The 13,665-nt window shown below is 45.0% G+C and overlaps 1 pseudogene; it reads left to right on the forward strand.

Moving 5' to 3' along the window:
• The window catches only part of LOC119043610 (leukocyte immunoglobulin-like receptor subfamily A member 6), a 144,443-nt pseudogene that overhangs the window by 66,740 nt on the left and 64,038 nt on the right, over nucleotides 1–13,665 (forward strand).

The raw sequence follows: 13,665 nt of genomic DNA on the forward strand, positions 1-13,665 counted from the left end.
GAAGCCCTCCATCTCATGCAGTCTTGACTCTGTGGGGTGCAGGCTTGTGGTCTTTGCAGGTCCATGTCAGAGTCTGTCTGGTGGTTTTCCTGGCATCTCTCCTTTTCCCTCTCATGCAGCTCACTTCTCTAGGCTGCAGGGGAAGCCTAATTTCAGTGGGGTTCATTGCAGATCTCAGTGGAGCCCCATAAATGAAACTCCAGAATCTCCCAAATTACAGAATGAACTGGAGCATAAAATCAGGCTGCCTGCCATCCCCCCTAACTATGTCCACATCCTAACCCCTGGAACCTGTGAATGTGACCTTTTTTAGGAATAGGTTCTTTGCTGATACAATTAAGTAATTTACTTTAAGATGAGATGACACTGGGTTTTCTAAAGGAGTCCTAAATCCAATAATATGTTCCTCCTAAGAAACAGAAGATGACATGACATGCAGAGAAGTTCATGTGAAGATGGAGGCAGAGCTTGGAGTGATGCAGCCACACGTCCGGGAATCCCAGCAGCCACCAAAGATGGACAGAAAAGGAACAGAATGTTTTTTAGAACTTGCAGAGGAAATGAGGACTTGCCCAAACTTTGAGTTGGATTTCTGGCTCCCACAATGCTAAGACGAACATGCTCTGGTTTTAAGCTATTCCATTTGTAGAAGTCTGTGATGGCAGCCACAAGAAATTAATGCACTGTCCCCATGAAGGAAATGGAGACCTTACAGCTTGGAGTGCAAACAGGAAATGTGTCTCCCAATACTTGCTTCATAGCCTCTCAGATGCTCAAGGAACCTGAGGGGACACACAACACCTGTAAGTGTCACATCCCCAGCTCCACTGTGGCACCACCCACCTTGTTTTTGGCCTGAACCCATGATGCCATCTGATGCACAAGGACAGTCCCTGATTCTCTAGTCCACCCTGCATTTCAATACAGGGTCCTCCTCTGCTCAGGGACTTCATCCCGTGTACACTGGCTCCTGCTGGGAAAATATGACCAGGCTGGACACTTTCTGGAAGCCATAACTTTTAGGGTAAGTATTTGGTACTTTTGCCTCTAATGGGGGACATTTAGGGGATTGTTTTGGTGTTTATTTCTGTGGGATAATAATATTTTTAAAGATACACTGACTATGGTTAATTTATTCTCTTTGATGCCAAAATCATCTCAGATTTTTTCAGGGACTTGATCAAAGCAAAATACCTAATGTTTGTCAGAGACCCAAACTTGACATTTTCACAGAAAGAGAACCCTCTGCCTGGGGATTTCAGATATTTAGCAACTGACAGTATGCTCGCCGGCTCTTCGTGATTTGAGTGGAGGAGGTTCGACTTCAGGGTGAGAGATAGAGGTGAAATGACAAGGTTAGGATTGTGGTGTGTTTGTGATTTCATATGGGAGTTCAAGACCATATTGAAGAGTGAAGACATAATGTGCAGTCTTGTGGATAGAAATTCATTCATTTATTCCACAAATATTTACTGAGCATGTACCACAGGGCAGACACTGCTCCGGGTGCTGAGGTTATCATGGTGAACAGGACCAACCCAGCCCTTCTCTCAGAGTTAACATTCCAGGCAAGGAGAGGATGCATAAGTAACAGGTGAATAAGTGAGATAGTTTCAGATAGTGTTTGATAAGAGGCAAATGAAAACAGGTAATATAATAGGGAGAGACTGTGGTGGATCTATTATTGTCAAAAGCCTCTCTGAGGAGATGACATTTAAGAGGAGGAAACTCAAAGATCTGGGAGGAAAGTGTTCCAGGCAAAGGTAACAGCCAGTGCAAGGAGCAGAGGTTGGAGCTGTCTTGCAGAGAGAGGTAGAAGCCTGGGTGAGAGAGGAGGGCAGGGAACTGACTGCGAAGGCCTGTCAGGAGTTTACTGCATTTATAGGATTTAGACTTTACAACTATCATTTCTGCCAGGGTGAAAAGAGATCTTAGAGAGCAAGGGTGGAAGCTTTGGGGCAACAAAGAGGCTACGGTATTCATCCAGCCCAGAGATGAATGAGGACAGGAGCAGGGATGGGTCAACAGAAGTAGTGAGAGGTGCTTAGATGATGAGTTTGTTTGAAGGCTGAGCCAAAAGCTGGAGAAACAAAGAAGATGCTGATGCTACTGATAGAGATGCAGAACCTGGGGGGGGGGGAGCAGCAGGTGTTTGGACAGACAGGTGTGGTAGGCTGCAAATGACACCCCTGCCAATTCCACGTTCTGATCTCTGGAAACTGTTACTTGATTGGGAAAATGAAAAAGGTGATTAGGTTAAAATTTTGAGATGAGGAGATTATCCTGGATAATTAAAGCAGGCCCAGTGTAATCATGAGGGTATTATAAAATGGCAGCAGGAGAGTCCTGAAGGTAGGAGTGGTGCAAGGAAGGGGCTATGAGCCAAGGAATGCGGTGGCTTTTGTAAACTGGGCAAAGGTGGGAAACATATTCTCCCCTAGGGCCCCCAGAAGGAACCCAGCCTTGTGAACCCTAGAAGTGTAAGAGAATAACATGGTGCTGTTTTAAGCCACTAAGTTTGTGGTAATTTGTTACAGTAGCTCCACAAAACTAGTAGTGCTGTGGGTCCCAATTAAGAATTGTGCTTTGACCACATTCATGTGGAGACATCCAGGTGGAGAAGCTCAGGAGGGAGGTCGGGACTAAAGTCAGGGACTTAGGAGCCTTTGACAGGTTGATGAAATTTGCACCTCCAGTCCCAACCAAGAGAGGCCTGCAGTGTGTTCCAATCTCTTCCCTGCCAGAGCCCAGTGCCCATAGTGATAATGTCTCTGGGCAAATCTAGAGTCAGGAGCACTGGCTGCTCAGTGTAAAGCAGCAGCCTGGACACTGAGACACCCCAGCTGAGGGATCACTGTCTTGGAAGCTGCTCCTGACTCCTGAGGCACACTGGTTGGGAAGCCCTGGGATGGGCTGAGTGGAGAGAATCAAAACCAAGCTTGGGGTTGAGGGTGAGTGGAGGGTGGGACCCAGGAGAAGGCCAGACAGGAGGAGGCCAGGCATCAATAGACACAAAACACAGGGAGGGATTAGGCCTGAGAAGAGGCAGGGAGGGGTAGAGTCACACCCTGTGAGCAGAGTTGAAGACAGACTTCAGAAAGAATGAATGCAGACTCACACTGGGGAATGGACTCTGGGATGCCATTACAGACATTACAGACCCTCTCCCCTCTTCCATCGTCCATTAGTCCCCACACACCCAGATCCACATGGGATTGTGTGCATCTGGACTACTTGTTCTTGGCAGCCACTGCTCAGTCAGTGGAGCTGTGGAGGCAGCTGAGGCAGGCTGGACTGTTGCCCCCAGGGCTGTGCCCACCCCACTAAGCCTTAAGGTGTGTCCTCCACCAGCAAGAACATTCCAGCGTCTCATGTTTCCACAGACACGCTCTGATGGCAGTTTCTTCTGTGGACCTAGGAGAAGCTGTGAGTGAAGAAATTGTAGGGGCAAGAGTACAGAGTAGGGGTACAGGGAGAATGAATGAATGGATGTGAATGCACCTATAGAAAGAGGCAAGAATTGAGAACTAGAAATAGGGGGACATGAATAGAGAAACAGAGGGAGGGTGTGTTGGAGGGGGGAGGGAGAGAGAGAGAGAGATGGGAAAAACAGAGTGGGGAGAAGAGACACAGATCCAAATAGTGACAGATAAGAATAGAGACAGAAACAGAGAGATAGAGATGAAAATCAGAGATTGAGAATAGCAACAAAGAGAGCCTGGTATTAAATTCTGAGAGACAGAAAGAAGGAGGAAAAGGCAAAAAATAGAGATGGAAAGACAGGGATAAGGAAAGACAAAGACACAGTCAGAGAGATTGAGATATAGAGAGAGACAGACACCATGAGAGCGAAATAAGAGAGAGAGTACCAGAAACACACACCCGGGTAGATACAGTGAGGGACAATGAAATGGAGAGTCAGAGACAGAGACAGAGATCAAGAGACTGTGAGAAGCAGAATGGCAGTGAGGGTCCAGACACAGTGAGGACAGGCTCAGGAACACATGTTACAGGCAGTGAGGTGGCTAGTATAGGGACCACTCCAATGGGATTTTGCAGTAGAAGAGACAGATTGGGCTCAAGTCCAAATTAAGCATGGGTGAGTGGAAATGCTTGGCCTCGAAGCAGTTGAGGTTTAGCGAATGGAAAATGCATCAGTAGGAAGAGGGAATTTGGAGTAAACTGACTCGGCAGAATTCCTGCAGAAGGTAGGCCATGGTGGTGAGATATCAGCTGGTGGTTTTCGAGGCATGAGGAGCCCAATTAAATAAGATATGGAGAGTGTTCTGGTGTGGAGAATGGGGATTCTAGTGAAAACTAGATTTCCCAAGGAGATGCACAGATAGGCCTACAAGAAGTTTCATCAACCTGACTAAAGTGTGGCCAGGCACAGAATCTTTGTGAGGTCTTGAGCTGAGATCACTGCCACTCAGATAGTGGGGGGGGCATGCTCTCTGGGGTGGAATGCCATGACCCCCACTTCCCTCTGGCAGGGGAACCTCCACAGAGTGGATGTCCAGCTGCTGGACCAGGTGTAATCTGAGGCTGAAGGTGGGAGTGCTCTGGGAGGAGCGAGTTGCCTTCCTGAAAGAGAGGGAGGATGAGACCCTCAAGGAAGAGAAGGAGAATAAAGAGCCTGCAGATAGCAAGAGGAAGGACACCTGTGTGCCTGCTGTCCAGACCAGGCCTAACACCTTCCTGAGTTTGCAATGGCTGTCTGCTGCTGTGCCAGCATGCTTCCCAGTGGCATATGGAATTTTATGCACATTTATGCAAAAAAGGGGTGATTTTTCTAGTCAGATCAACCTGCAAATGTTGATTTGTAGTCAACACATGGTCCTGAGCAAGTGCTTTCTCTGAAGATGTGGGATGAGATTGGGGATTGGCCTGTGAGCTGTGGGCATGTTGAGGACGAGGTGGGAATCTTGCAGGGTAACTGTAGGTGTATTTGCAGATGAACTGCGGGAGTGTTACAGGGGCAGTGAGGGTCTTTGCAGGTAGAGGAGAGACGTGTGCAGGTCTTGCAGGTGATGTTTTCGATCAAGGCCACCCACTGGCCCCTTGTGGCTATTGAGCACTTAAATTTAGCTAACACTAACTGAGGTGCACACTAATTGTAATATGCATGCTGAATGATGAATTTCCCAAGGCTTGGTATGATAACAAGAATATGAAACATTTAAATCATCTTAAAAATTAATTACATATAAAAATGATAATATTTGGAGTACATTGTGATACATAAAATATTGCTAAAACTAATTTTACCTGCTTGTTTAAGTTTTTACTGTGGACAAATATCCATTAAAATGAACTATTTTGACTATTTTTTAACAGTGCAGACCAGTAGTGTTAAAAACATTCACATCATTTTGTGACCATCTCCATGATCCATCTCCAGAGCTCCTATAACCTTGGAAAATTGAAAGTGTACCCATTAAACAACTCTGTGCTCCTCTACCTCCAGCCCCTGGCAAACACCATTCTGCTTTGTGTCTCTATATATCTGACTGCAACATGAACCTCATGTAACTGGGGTTGTTGGCATAAGTAATTAGCAAGTTATTAATAAAGAGGGAGAACAAACATTCTCCCTTATTACTGAGCATAGTAAACTAGGGAGATGAATGAAAGCTTATTCAATGGAGACACTGAATCCAATGTTGCCCTGCTTCTACTAGGAAGCTATAGCTTTCACAGACTCCTTAACACATTCCAGGGGACTGTAGCCCAAAGTGAAGCAGGCAGGAAAGCCTCCCTCTGGGTGCCACAACTGCCCCCTTATCTGGATTATTGGAGGAAGCAGAAGGGGAAATTCCACTGCTGGGCATATGCACAGTAGAGACAAGATGACCAACAGAACTGCTAGGCATGTGCAGTTGAAGCCAAAATGGTGACCTGAAGAGATGGAGCTTCACCTGGGAAACTCTGGAAAAAGACTCAGATTTGATAAGGGATGCAGAACCTTGGTAGGTCAAGGACAGGGTTGGTTAAGGGGAGGGCCAAACACAGGCCCTGGAAGATCACGAATTAGGTTGGATGTATTTTTTAAAATATATATTTTATTGATTATGCTCTTACAGTTGTCCCATTTCCCCCCTTTGCCCCTCCACCCTGCACCACCCCTCTCACCTGCATTCTCCCAACTTAGTTCAGGTCCATGGGTCGTACATAAAGTTCTTTGACTTGTACATTTCCTACACCATTCTTAACCTCCCCTGTTTATTTTCTACCTACAGTTTATGCTTATTCCCTATTCGTGTTCCCCTATCCTCCCCTCTCCTTCCCTGCTAGTAACCCTCCATATGATCTCGATTTCTGTGAATCTATTATTCTTCTAGTTGTTTCCTTGGTTGGTTTTTGTTTTAGTTTTTAGTTTCAGTTTTTCATAGTTGTGTGAGTTTGTTGTGATTTTACTATTCATATTTTTATCTTCTTCTTTTTCTTACATAAGCCTTTATACCATTTCATATAATAAGGGCTTAGTGATGATGAACTCCTTTAACTTGACCTTATCTGGGAACCACTTTATCTGCCCTTCCATTCTAAATGATAGTTTTGCTGGATAGAGTAATCTTGGATGTAGGTCCTTAACTTACATGATTCAGATACTTCCTTCTAGTCCTTTCTTGCTTGTGAAGTTTGTTTTGAGATATCAGCTGATAGTCTTATGGGAACTCCTTTGTAGGTTAACTGTCTCCTCTTCTCGTGATGCTTTTAAAATTCTCTCCTTATCTTTCATCTTAGGTAATGTAATTATGATGTGCCTTTGTGTGTGCTTCCTTGAGTCCAACTTCTTTGGGACTCTCTCAGCTTCCTGAACTTCCTGGTAGTCTATATCCTTGGCCAGATTGGGGGAGTTCTCCTTCATTATTTTTTCAAATCAGTTTTCAATTTGTTGCTCTTCCCCTTCTCCTTCTGGAACCCCTATGATTTGGATGTTGGATGTTTGAAGTTGTCCAAGATGTTCCTAAGCCTCTCCTCATTTGTTTGGATTCTTGTTTCTTCAATCAGTTCTGACAGAATGTTTATTTTTTTCTTCTGGTCCAAATTGTTGATTTGAGTCCCAGTTTCCTTCCCATCACTGTTGGTTCCCTATACATTTTCCTTTTCATAGCCTTTACTTTTTTTTTTCCTATTTTACAACCATACTCAACCAATCCTGTGAGCATCCTGATTACCAGTGTATTGAACCCTACATCTGATAGATTGGCTGTCTCTTCATCACTTACTTGTATTTTTTCTGGGGCCTTGATCTGTTCTATTATTTGGGCCATATATTTTTTCTCAGCATGCCTGTTACATAGTAAGGTGCAGAGCCTTAGGTATTCACCATGGTGGGGCAACCTCCATTGCTGCATTGTGGAACTGTATGTGGGGGAAAGGTCTGAGGAGGAATAATGCCACTTGCTCAGGACTCATCCGGCTTTCAGGCACTTCTTCCTCAACTCACAAGCAAACTGAACCCTTTTGGTGCTGATTCCCGGGGTGGATGTGTGGGTTTGCGTACATTGTATGACCCTGTGGGTCTCTCCAAAAAACTCTCCTGTTAGGCTGGGAGTTTCTCCTGCCACCTCAACTCCCAGGTTTTTTCAGTCAGAGGTTTTGAGGCTTTATTTCACTGCACTGGAACCCTGGGTTGTGCAGTCTGTCTTGCTCTCCTAGCTGTTCCCTGCAGTTTATCCACATGCAATGTGGGACCACCCACTCTGTCAGCTGCCACCTAGCTCACATTGGTCCTCCACCACAGCCTTGCCAGAAGTCCTCTCTGCCCTGGCTGACTGTCTCCGCCCCTCCTTCAGGTCTAGGTGAATATTTCTTCTTTAACTTTTTGGTTGTGTGACTTTCATATAGTTTGATTTTCTGTCAGCTCTGGGTATTCTTTGTTTTTAAATTTGTTGTTGTACTTTTTGGTTGTGGGAGGAGACACAGTGTATCTCCCTACACATTCATCTTGGCCAGAAATTTGGATTGGATAGTTTCAATGGCACTTTGCTCATGAGCAAAAGTCAGGAAAACATGTGGAGGATTAGCAGGACTCTTGGGGCAGCAGCTGCTACAACCTGCCTGCTCTCTACATTCCTGATGCTGTATTATTTCCCCCACCCAATAAAATCCTACAACCATGTTTAAACTACTCAGTGCACGTGCCCTTTGAAATTCCTTTGTTGCAACACTGCCAAACAGCCCACTGTCACCGGCAACAAGATCACATAATATTTCTCCTTTTCTTCCTGTTTCATTTCACTCAGCATAATGTCTTTAGTGTTCATCTATGTGTAGCTTATGTCAGAATTTCCTTTTTTTTCTGCTGACTAATATCCCATAGTGTGCACTTTCCACATTTTGTTTATCATTCAACTGTCCATGGACAGTTGGGTTGTTTCTATCTTTTGCCTTGTGTGAATAATGCCATTATAAATTTGGATGTACAGATACATGTTCAAGACCTCGCTTTCTGTACTTTTGGGTCTCTCCCTGCAAGTGGGATTTCCAGATGGTATAGTAATTCTAGGTTTAATTGCTCCAGGAATCACTGGATGGTTTTCCACAGTGACCATACCATTTGTCATCCCCCCAACACTGCACAAGAGTTTTGATTTCTCCACATTGTTACTGATAGTATTTCATTTATTTTTTCTTATCTTGTTTTTTTCTATAGTTTTCTTTACAATAGTTTTCTATTTTACAATACTTTTTAATGGGTGTGAGATAAAAATCACTTTGTGGAGGATTTTTTTTGCATTTTCCTGATGATTAAAAATGTTCAGCATTTTTTTCAAGTGCATATTCATCTCTTTCTACTGACATTTTTATTTTTAATTAAAAAATTTATTCCTTATCTTTTAGCAAGAGATAGTAACATCAATTTCTTTTTCCACATATGTATGAATACATTGGTTGATTCTTTTATGTGCCATGACCAGAGATCAAATCTGCAAACTTGATGTATTGGGATGACCCTCTAACCCAGGGATTCTGTACCCCTGGACCACACCTGTTAGGAACTGGGGTGCACAACAGGAGGTGGGTGGCAGTTGAACATCACTGTCCTCTGTATGTACAGCTGCTTGCATTACTGCCTGAGTTCTGTCTCCTGTCATTTTCCCCACAACCACTCCAACTTCCATGAAACTGGTCCCTGGTGCAAAAAACCTGAAGCCCATCCTCTCACCAGCTGAGTCATATGACTAGGGCCTCCTCTTTCATTTTTGACTGGAAATATGACTGGAAAAAATGAAAACTACATACATAGTTCCCATTATATGTCAACTGAACAGCACTATTTCAGAGATTTGACAATGGAACAGAGGCTTTGACAATGGATGCTAGCAGATGAGCAGTGAGGGCTTCTAGATGTTCCCAGATGTGTTGCCATTGACTCACAGCTTCATCTGCAGGAGACAGGCAGTTATTGTGCATGGTGGCTGAGGGGAAGAGGACTGTAAATATCACTCTTGCTTTGGTGCACATTTGCAGAAAAGATGCCCAAAGCATCAAGTAGGGCACTCCATCCTGAGGAGAGACATGTCTTCAGGGGAGATAGTTGGGCATTCACAAACCATTTTTGCAATTCTTCCTAAAAGTCCTTTATGTGACTTGGGAGTGAGAATGTACCCAGAGAAGTGAGGTGCTGGCCAGAGAGGTGAGTCCCTGTCCATGGAAATTTCCTTCTTGAAGGCAAGGTGCTTTCTGTCCTTTGTCCAATGGAGTGCCCCAAGACTGGGAGTGGGGTTTGGGGGTTAAGGGTTAATCCCCACCTGGTCCACTTAGCCAACCTTAGCCAGGTGTGCAGCTTCTGGGAGATGTGCTGGGGAGGGAGAGGCTGAAGAGAAGGCTGAAAGTCAAACCCTAGGACCCAGTTAGGAGGGAAAGACACCCCAAGAGCATGAAGGTGAGCAGAGCTTTCTCCCCTCACTTGGCACTCTTGAAAGTGGCTGGACTTTCTAGGATCTCATGGAAGCTACATTCGAATGTGCTTGGGTCATGCTTCACAGATGCCAAGTCTGGGAGAAAGAGACTGGAATTGGGGGAGAGGCACTCAGGGTGGACTGCAGCGAGTGACTTTGGAGGCAATGCACACTGTGCAAGACCAGCATGGTGGGTGGCTTCTGATATCTGGGTGGCAGCTCTTCTCAGCTATGGCCTGGACAATGGAGGTGGCATTTATATGGGAGGCACTTGGGTAATTTGGCATCTTCCATCTGTATAATCACCAGTGCTGGCATTACTGAGCTACAGCCAGCAATGTCCAAGTCAGCCTCAGAACTGGTCTCCTGGACTCTCCATCCAGCAGAATGGGGAGAAACCCTCACCACACAGGGACAGTGGAAATGGTCAGGACTGGGATGGAAGAGGCACAGTTGGCTGAGGGGACTCAGATGAGGCAAGAGGCCCAGCCTGAAACATTTGAAAAGTGTCCTCAGAGGAGAACAGAAGGAATAAGAAAAAATGCGAATAGAAAGAGTATAACAAGTAGAAGGTGAACATTTACAAAAGCCATGAGATGGTCTAGTGGTCTAAGCTCTTGCTACTCCAAGTGTGGTCCATGGACTGGCAGTGTCAGCCTGGTTACTGCTATCTACTTATCCACAGCAAACAGCCCCCAACTCAGTTGTTTTAAAATGATGGCAGCATGCAGTTTGCTCACAAATCTGCAATTTGCAGGGATGGCTCATCTCGGGTTTAGATAGAATCATCTGAAGGCACATCCAACTTTCAAGTCTGCAAGTTGGTGCTGGCTGTTGGCTGGGGGCCTCTGTCCCTCTCCACGTGGTCTCTCCTTGTGGGATAGTTTGGGCTTTCACACAGCATGGGGTATGGATTCCAAAGGCCAGGGTCCCAAAGATGAGCCGGGACAAAGCCACATCACATTGAATGGTTTCACCTCAGAAGTCACACAGTCTCTCTCTCTTGCAACATTCCATTAGTGAAGCTAATCGCAAAGTCCTACCTGGTTTAAGTCAAGAGAAAATGCAGTTAACATGTTTATGAGAAGCACATGTGGGAGAGGAAATATGACTGTGGTCCTTTTTGGAAAATACACAGCTACAGCATCACCTGGGAGTTTGGTAGACACGCTGATCCCCAGGGCTCACCCTAGACCTACTAAATCAGAACCTGCATTGAGTTAGATTCTCAGGTGCTATCCTTGAGTAATGGGTTTGAGAAGCCCTGTTTTAAATTACAAGTGTGGCGCTGTTTTGAGGAAGAGGGGATATGAGTTAAGATAGAAAGCTCTCGAGGACTTCTGCCAAGATGGAGGCATAAGTGGAAATACCTTGCATCCGCACACAACCAAATCTAAAAACAATAAAGTTGTATCAACAATAAACGCAACTAAACCACACAGAAAATCAACAATACAGAGTCCAAAAACAACAAAATGCTCAGCTAAACCAGTAAGAGGGGCGAAGCCAGCAGCGGAGCGGGTTGGCCAAGAAGATCCCGGACTGGGGTGGTGCGCAAGCAGCTGAAGGCGCAGATCCCAGGTGCGGGCTAGCTGCGGGACACAGGGAAGAGGTGCGGCTGGCTGTCTGCAGTTGGTCCAGCATTTGTATGCAGATAAACCAGTGAAGAAGTGAGCATTGAGACCGCACGGCGCAGGGTGGCGGGCTCGCACATTTTCGCTCAGATAAACAGGCGGGGGGAGTGGTGGGATGGACGAGCAGAGAGGACCGCCATTGCTCCTTCTCTGATCCCACCGCCACACACAGAGTCACAAACCAGCGCCTTGTGTGGCCCCGCCCTGGTAAACAACTAAGGCTCTGCTCCTCATACATAACAGGCACAAACAGATAAAAACATGGCTCAAGAACAACTCCGAGCCCCGGAGCTGATAAATCTAAGTGACGAAGAAATAGCCAAACTTTCAGATGCACAGTTCAAAACACTGGTGATCAGGATGCTCACAGAACTGGTTGATTTTAGTCACAAATTAGAGGAACATATGAAGGCTAAACTAATTGAAATGAATGGTAATGCACAAGAAACCCATAGTAATGGAGAGGAGACTGGGACTCAAATCAAGGGAGTAGACCAGAAGAAAGGAAAAAAGTGACCAAACAGGAAAGAACGAAGAAACAAGAATTCAAAGAAATGAGGAGAGTCTTAGGAACCTCCAGGACATCTTTAAACACTCCAACATTCGAATTATAGGGGTATCAGAAGGGGAAGAGGAACAGTCACCAGTGGAAAACTTATTTGAACAAATACTAAAAGAGAACGTCCCCATTCTGGCAAAGGAAATAGACTTCCAGGAAATCCAGGAAGCTCAGCGAGTCCCAAAGAAGTTGGACCCAAAAAGGAACACACCAAGGCACATCATAATTACATTAGCCAAGATTAAAGTGAAGGGGAGAATCCTAGAAGCAGCAAGAGATAAGGGTACAGTCACCTACAAAGGACTTCCCATCAGACTGTCAGTGGATTTCTCAAAAGAGACCTTACAGACAAGAAGGGGCTGGAAAGAGGTATTCCAAGTCATGAATACCAAAGACCTACAACCAAGATTGCTCTATCCAGCAAAGTTTTCATTTAGAATGGAAGGACAGATAAAGTGCTTCTCAGATAAGACCAAATTCAAGGAGCTCATCATCACCAAGCCCTTCTTACATGAAATGTTAATGGGACTTACCTAAGAAAAAGAAGATAAAAAAGATGAACAGTGAAAAGACAGCAAACTCACAGTTATCAACAACCACACCTAAAAAGCAAATTAAGAGGACAGCTAGATCATGAGTGAACCATAGAAATGAAGATCACATGGAGGATTAGCAACAGGGGAGTGGGAGAAGGTGCAGAAAATAAGTAGCATAGACAATAGATAGAAAATAGATAAGGGGTGGGTAAGAGCAGTATGGGAAATATAGAATCTAAAGAACTTGAGACACGTGTTCATGAACTAAAGGGGGGAATGGTGAGGGAGGGTTGTGTTGGGTGGAGGGGAACAAAGGGGGTGAATAGAACAAATGTAATGGCATAACCAATAAAAATATTTTTAAAAAAGCTCTCTCTGGCTGCTGTATGGAACCAGCCTGTCCCTGTAGTTCGAAAATATTTTCAGGTGGTAATGAAGTAAATATCGATCAGATTTACTTCTATCAGTTCAATTCCAGAGAGAGCCCTTTGAGCCAGTTATGGTCAATGGAACAAAAACCAAATTTCCAAAGTCAAACATTGAGGGCTATTTTGGAGGGAAAGGCCAGTGGAAGCCACTACAACTGCCTCTGAGATTAGTGCCAACATCAAGAACCCGAAGGATGCAGGGGTGGAGATTCTTAGCAGCTTCCCACTCAGGTCTCCTATTTGATGTGTGCAGTGGACAGATGGATTCGGAGAATAACAGCATATTGTCTTCAGCTTAGAATGTGTTGATTCCAGCTGCAGCTGCTGTAGCAGATGTGGTTCATTGCTTGAGTCAATCAACACAAGCCCTGGTGGCTGGCTGCTCTACAGCTATTGATCTGCAGTCTCTTTCTTCTCCATCCCTGTCAGAGGCCTAGTAGGGTTGTCTGCTTTCAGATGTCAAGGCTGGCAATGCTGCTTCACTGACTTATCTCAAGGTATATGAACTCTCCAGCCCTGTGTCATAATTTAGTTTGCAGGGATTATTACATTGATAAAATTATGCTGAGTGGACATAGTAAGTGAGAAGTAGCTGCT

The sequence above is a fragment of the Artibeus jamaicensis genome, unplaced genomic scaffold, assembly GCF_021234435.1.
Source record: "Artibeus jamaicensis isolate MK-2021 breed Jamaican fruit bat unplaced genomic scaffold, CSHL_Jam_final contig_47, whole genome shotgun sequence".
NCBI lineage: Eukaryota > Metazoa > Chordata > Mammalia > Chiroptera > Phyllostomidae > Artibeus > Artibeus jamaicensis.